The sequence below is a fragment of the Protomyctophum bolini genome, assembly GCF_963924005.1.
Source record: "Protomyctophum bolini genome assembly, chromosome: 21".
Taxonomy (NCBI): domain Eukaryota; kingdom Metazoa; phylum Chordata; class Actinopteri; order Myctophiformes; family Myctophidae; genus Protomyctophum; species Protomyctophum bolini.
Genome location: NC_137882.1, coordinates 4,898,617 through 4,906,116, shown reverse-complemented (window position 1 = coordinate 4,906,116; position 7,500 = coordinate 4,898,617). Strand labels below are relative to the sequence as shown.

At 45.2% G+C, this 7,500-nt stretch overlaps 1 protein-coding gene across 1 annotated transcript in view; it reads right to left on the bottom strand.

Annotated features, from left to right (window-relative positions):
- LOC308336039 (vasoactive intestinal polypeptide receptor 2-like) overlaps nt 1-7,500 on the bottom strand; it is a gene marked incomplete at both ends in the record, with an annotated part of 51,407 nt that overhangs the window by 16,732 nt on the left and 27,175 nt on the right. The gene's annotated exons all lie outside the window — the stretch shown is intronic.

Genomic DNA, 7,500 nt, shown 5'->3' with positions numbered 1-7,500 from the left:
ATATGCAGATCTATAGGTGATGATCCAGTCTTCTCCATGTACGGCTATCCAGGGTTTGATGAGGTCAGTGTCGTGATCTTCCTACGGCCATATATGGAGTGTGTCACAAGGCGTGACAGACTGACATGAAGTGTGACCGATATGATGAAATGCAGGTTTTCATAGTGAACTGCGGCCGACAGTCGCAATAAAATAAAATGTAGTAAATGTGAAGACAGAGAAAGAAAGAAAGATGAACACAAGATAAAAATAGAAACAGTCTGTGTATGTGTACATATTTCAACAAAAACATGGTCCTCTCAGGGAAACAAGGCCTCCCTAAAATTGATAGCCTGCGGGATCAGAGGTCGTTTATTTCAAAAGAGCTTTGGCATTCACACACTCTCACTGCGCCACAAGATGGATACCCAAATATGCGCTCCTGTCAAACACAGACGGGCTGTTACGACAGCTCTCATTAACCCATTCTGGGCAGGAACCCGTTTTGGTGTTTGTTAGCATTACGTTGTGCTTTAGCTATTGAAAAAAAAGCAGATCTACGAGCTTGTAGGTCTGCTATTTTTGAAAAATCGACGACATAGCGACTGACATAGAATACATTTTTTAGAATCTGATCTCAGGTCAGAATGGAAAACTGTCAGGATGCATAGAAGACATTTTTTAGAATCTGATCTCAGGTCAGAATGGAAAACTGTCAGGATGCATAGAAGACATTTTTTAGAATCTGATCTCAGGTCAGAATGGAAAACTGTCAGGATGTATAGAAGACATTCTTTGGGATCTGATCTCAGGTCAGAATGGGTTAAATAGTCGGAGTTGTCCAGTACGCCAGGGCGCCTCCTTAAAAGTGAGTCTTTAAGTGCGGGGGGGAACTCTGAGAATGAGTCCTTTGGAAAACGTGCAGTGGAATTCACATCAGATGCACTCAGGGATGTGATGTGGATCTGTTAACTAGTGGGGCTATATGTCGCACGCACGTGCACGCGCTCGCGAGTGATCACCGATTGAAACCTTTATTTATTCTCGAAAAGAGCATTGAGGTTCTCCCTCATTTGCAATGCTGACGAGATCACATAATATAAAACAATTTAAGACAGATATAAAACACAAATCAAATCTTCACATACTGTAAGGCATAGAGAGACATAATATACAGACAGTGAAACAAAACACAAGTTTAAAAACAGTTACATATTGAGGTAGGGAGGTTCAGAAGCAGGTTATTAAATTGACCATAATATGATATTGGGGTACCAATTTTCAGTGTTTGCTGTAAATATTGTTGGGGCATGGAAGCAAAAAGCTGAATTTCCCAGTTCAGACTTCACAGATGGGACCTCTTTATTGTAGGCATACCGTATGTATTAATTTACTGTATATCAAATTATATTCTATTTATTTTCAAAATGGTGAAACTTTAATGTTGTCATAATTATGCAAATATTCAATTAGTTGATGAATCCATCATGAATCCATCAGCCACTGTTATCCAAGTCTTTAGACTGCTTCAGACAGAACATCTGAGCTACAGTAAGCTACTGTACTTAGCAGATCGACACATTGATTTGCATCCAAGGTTTTGTTAGCGAGGTTTAGCAAGTTGCAAAAAATGTGCTAATGGCCAACGCGGAAGACGAACGACACAGAAGCCGAGATAAAAGCATTTCTTAAAATGCAGTAACACAGGAGTGGACGGGAGTTTGTTTTCTTTGCGAACACGTGATTTCCTAGTAGGCCTAAACCAGGGGTTTCAAACTGGTGACATCGTCTTCTGCGGCCCGCCTGCCTTATTTTTTTTAATAGCCAAAATATAGGCTAATAAGTAAGGCTGCATGATATATGGAACATGTACCTTCATCAGAGTGGAGAATATAAGTATAAATCAAGTTGAGCAAAGCCACTCTTCTCTGCCCCTAACAGACACAGTTAACGATTGCTTGTTAAGTGCCTGCCAGACAGACAATCAGATGAAATGAAGGCAGGTGTAGAGTAGAGTGTAGACTAGTGAACTGAACATGTTCTCTTTATATCAAGTACTTCATACCAGCCCCTTATGAAACTACTTCTCCCCAAATCCAAATGGATTTCATTTTCCATCCTGAATGGCAGTAACTAGCATACAATGAGAACTGAGAAGATCTCCACAAAGGTTTACTCATGAAAACTGATTAAAACGGATTAAAACTGTTTCAAGAAGAGTCAAAGTGACTCATAGGTTAGCGAAGAGCAACATCTAGCGTACGTCGAAATACATCCATGGCGGTGTGGGCTTTGGATGGACATATGTCACAATACGTCCTAACTCAGGTCAAACCGGTGGGCCTTGAAAATCACTGCCAGAGCCGTAAAAAACCTCTCTTATGGGGGGTCCTTGGCATATATTTTCAAATGGGGGGTCCGCAGGCTAATGAGTATCATGTTTGGGGGTCCTTGACATGAAAAGGTTTCGGAACCACTGATCTAGGGGGGCCCCAATGAGGGTCTGTCTGTCTGCGTGCGTGCGCGCACGAGCACATTCACATGCATGCGCATCTGGCCTTTGTCGACCTCCCTCAACACTCTCATCATCTATAAACAACATTCTCTGTGCCTGAGACATCATCTGGAGAACACACACACACACACACACACACGAATAGCGAAAAACCCAGAGATATCCCCTTGGCATCAACATACATTTCTGCAGCCCAAATGTATTTAATATTTGAGCTAATTATAAATGCAGTTTATTAAACAAATTGAGTCTTTGGGATTTGGGTCTCAGAGACAGAACGTCTGAGACAAAAGCTCCATCTATGTCCGTTACATTTCTGTTCACGATCTCTGGCTCTCTGCGCTCCCTTTTACTCTCTTCCTGTCTGACAGGAGAAACATTTATTAATTTATTCCAGGTCGCTAATGAGCAAAGTGAAGAGTTATTATAGGTCCTCAGAGGTTATAGAGACAAGCGGGTTATGGAGAGTTTTAAGAGAGAATAATAAGGATCTGGGGACTGCATGCATGCGTGTGCACATGTGCGTGTGTGTGTGTGTGTGTGTGTGTGTGTGTGTGCATGTGTGTGTGTGTGTGTGTGTGCATGTGTGTGTGTGTGTGTGTGTGCATGTGTGTGTGTGTGTGTGTGTGTGTGTGTGTGTGTGTGTGTGTGTGTGTGTGTGTGTGTGCATGTGTGTGTGTGTGTGTGTGTGCATGTGTGTGCGTGTGTGTGTGTGTGTGTGTGTGTGTGTGTGTGTGTGTGTGTGTGTGTGTGTGTGTGTGTGCATGTGTGTGTGTGCCCGCATGTGCATGATCGTGTGTATAATCTTTATTTAACCAGTGATGCTTTTCATCACATACTGTACACATGCAGCCAATTAGAGGATTGCTATTTCACACAGTTATACACATTCACATCTAGGATTTAACCAGGACAACCATTCTGCTACTGTTGGTCACTGGGAGCTGACCAGTACAACCACAGTCTGCTACTGTTGGTCACTGGGAGCTGACCAGTACAACCACAGTCTGCTACTGTTGGTCACTGGGAGCTGACCAGTACAACCACAGACTACTACTGTTGGTCACTGGGAGCTGACCAGTACAACCACAGACTACTACTGTTGGTCACTGGGAGCTGACCAGTACAACCACAGTCTCCTACTGTTGGTCACTGGGAGCTGACCAGTACAACCACAGTGAGTCTACTACTGTTGGTCACTGGGAGCTGACCAGTACAACCACAGTCTACTACTGTTGGTCACTGGGAGCTGACCAGTACAACCACAGTCTACTACTGTTGGTCACTGGGAGCTGACCAGTACAACCACAGTCTCCTACTGTTGGTCACTGGGAGCTGACCAGTACAACCACAGTCTACTACTTGTTGGTGACTGGGAGCTGACCAGTACAACAGTCTACTACTGTTGGTCACTGGGAGCTGACCAGTACAACCACAGTCTACTACTGTTGGTCACTGGGAGCTGACCAGTACAACCACAGTCTACTACTGTTTAGTGCTGCCAACGAATATTCTATATCCGAATATAGATTCGAATCAAAAAATAATAATAATAACCGAATATATAAAATTAAGGTTCGAATTAAAAATAATAATAAAAAATATTTATTTATTTATTATTATTATTAGTTTTCGGTGCCATGGGTAAGCGTTGTGACTTGTGAGCTTGTAGATTAGTTATATTTGCCACGCGACACGCCGACAACGGCATACATTGAAGAATAAATCAGCTGCCTCGGACATTTCCTAAACACAGACTATACAGCGCAGCGCAGCGCAGTTCTGATTGGCTGCCTCGTCTCCAGCCATGTTGCCTCAGAATTCTTTAGGGTCACTAATTTGAGCATAACAGCGGAGCGCAGGCGCTAGCCAGCTAAAAAGTTTCATAACGTCGGCACTCGGCAGCAGACCCACAGTCCACAGATAATAATAATGCAGCAGAATTAACACTGCCTCCGTGCCTCGTTTTGATAAGGCTGTGTGGTAGGATTGCTCATTTAAGAAAAAAATGTTACTGGAGAAGGGAGAATGTATGCGTTCCGTTCCATCTCAGTTTTCAGCAACACCAATGCGCGGAGAGAGAGAGTTGCGCCAGCAATGCGATCTTAAATGTTATGTCTCAGGTTGTATTGGTGTAAATATAATTATTAAAAAATCCGATTGGCTCGAATTGAAATCCGAAATCCGAATGGCTCGAATTGTTCGAATCCACGTGGGTTTTTAAAACGAATATCCGAATCCAATTTTTGGACAATTACGGCAGCCCTACTACTGTTGGTCACTGGGAGCTGACCAGTACAACCATTCTGCTACTGTTGGTCACTGGGAGCTGACCAGTACAACCACAGTCTACTACTGTTGGTCACTGGGAGCTGACCAGTACAACCACAGTCTACTACTGTTGGTCACTGGGAGCTGACCAGTACAACCACAGTCTGCTACTGTTGGTCACTGGGAGCTGACCAGTACAACCACAGTCTGCTACTGTTGGTCACTGGGAGCTGACCAGTACAACCACAGTCTACTACTGTTGGTCACTGGGAGCTGACCAGTACAACCACAGTCTACTACTGTTGGTCACTGGGAGCTGACCAGTACAACCACAGTCTACTACTGCTGGTCACTGGGAGCTGACCAGTACAACAGTCTACTACTGTTGGTCACTGGGAGCTGACTAGTACAACCACAGTCTACTACTGTTGGTCACTGGGAGCTGACCAGTACAACCACAGTCTACTACTGTTGGTCACTGGGAGCTGACCAGTACAACCACAGACTACTACTGTTGGTCACTGGGAGCTGACCAGTACAACCACAGTCTACTACTGTTGGTCACTGGGAGCTGACCAGTACAACCACAGTCTACTACTGTTGGTCACTGGGAGCTGACCAGTACAACCACAGTCTACTACTGTTGGTCACTGGGAGCTGACCAGTACAACCACAGTCTACTACTGTTGGTCACTGGGAGCTGACCAGTACAACCACAGTGCATCGCTCCACAGGCTGGGAGCGCCTGTTGGGCATCAACCCGTCCAATTCTAATCAAAGATTATGTTTTGACGGCCCATCGCTCGGTCCCGTCGCTAGTCGCGTTAGAATTAATCAATATTAACCCCATTAATGGGAATGCCAATATATGATCATATTGTGACAGTCTCATGATAACCACTGTGGTCGCCGCAAAGGTCACATTTAACTATGGAATGGTGCATTTCCCATCAGTCAGTCAGTATATCACTCAAAATCCCCATACATGGGGAAAGCCCCATATATGGTGCCCAGGTCTAGTGACTTTTTTTATTTACCCAGGGAAGTAGCTGAGCACAGGTGCTCATTTTCAGCAACGCCCTGCACATAGAAACACACAGACAGCCACACACACACACACACACACACACACACACACATTGAAACCTGGGAGCTGACCAGTACAACCACATAGTCTTATACTGTTGGCCACTAAAGCTCCACTGGAGCAGTTGGAGTTGGGGGTTCAGTGCCTTGCTCAAGGGCACTTCAGTGGTGTTGGGTGAGTGATGACCAATCACTTCCACCACCCAGATCTTTCCTGCCCGTCCGGGGAATCGAACCGGCAACCTTTCGACTACAAGGGCGCTCCTCTACCTCGCCCTTTAAGGCGAGGTCGCTTCTCGCCCCCCAGACGTCTTACTGGTACTTAAGTAAAAAAAAAATGAGTACTTTTTCCACCACTGGCCAAGGGTGTGTGTGTGTGTGTGTGTGTGTGTGTGTGTGTGTGTGTGGACCTGAGGCTGCAGTGTGAGTGACAGATGTTGAGTCACCTAATGTCGCCCAACGTTACGTTACGTCCCCCAGATGGAAAACTACTGTGTCTGGAACAGGAAACACACGGACACTCTACAGAGGAGCAGAGGACGACACCTGAGGGTCTGGATAAGCTCTCTCTTTCTCTCTGTCTCTCTCTACACACACACACACACACACACACACACACACACACACACACGCAGCACAATTGCGCAAATGAACCTCAGTTTGTGGCGAGGTGCACAAACTGATGTTTTTCATCATAACATTTAAATATCAAAACGGCGGTTAGATCAAACACATACTGTATGTCTGGCTCTGCATTAGCTGGGTTCTATACTTCCACTAATGTATTAATTAATCCTGGCGGGTTAAGGGTTAACCCATTCTGACCGGGAACCCATTTTGGTGTCAGCATCATGTTATGCTTTAGCTATTGAAAAATAGCAGATCTACAAGCTCATAGCGCGCCACCGAGTGGCGCGCTACGAGCTTGTAGGTCTGCTATTTTTGAAAAATCGAAGAACGACTGACATTTTTAGAATCTGATCTCAGGTCAGAATGGGTTCATCAGACCAGTGTGTGTCCAGTGGAAACCTCGTATGAATCTGATCTCAGGTCAGAATGGGTTAAGTAAAGTTATAGGCTACTTTCCACCACTGCATTAAGTCAAAGTCATACGATTTGTCACACATGTTACCGCAGTGAGATTTCTTCTCCGCATTTGACCCATCTCTTGGAGCGGTGAGCTGCAGCCGCGCTCGGGAATCATTTGATTAGTATAGATTTGACCCCCCAGTCCAACCCTTTGATGCTGAGTGCCAAGCAGGGAAGGCATTGGGTCCCATTTTTACAGTCTTTGGTATGACCCGGCCGGGGATCGAACCCCGACCTCCCAGTTTCAGGGCGGACACTCTAACCACAAGGCCACTCACTGTCTGGTGTGTACTGTCTGGTGTGCGACATACAGCAGTTTTACACAGGGCCCGTGCCATGAGGTCATGACGATGCACATAGCAGCGTGAGCTGTTGATTGGTCCTCTTTGTGAGGACTTACAGACACACACACACACAGATATGATCCCTTGGCCTTTCGGTCACGCTGTAAAAACAACGTAGACGTAAACATTTGCATGGGGGGCGCAGAGAGAGACGACAAACACAAACACAAGAACTGACAGAAAGACAGACGAAGGCGGAGACATCTTGTTACACAA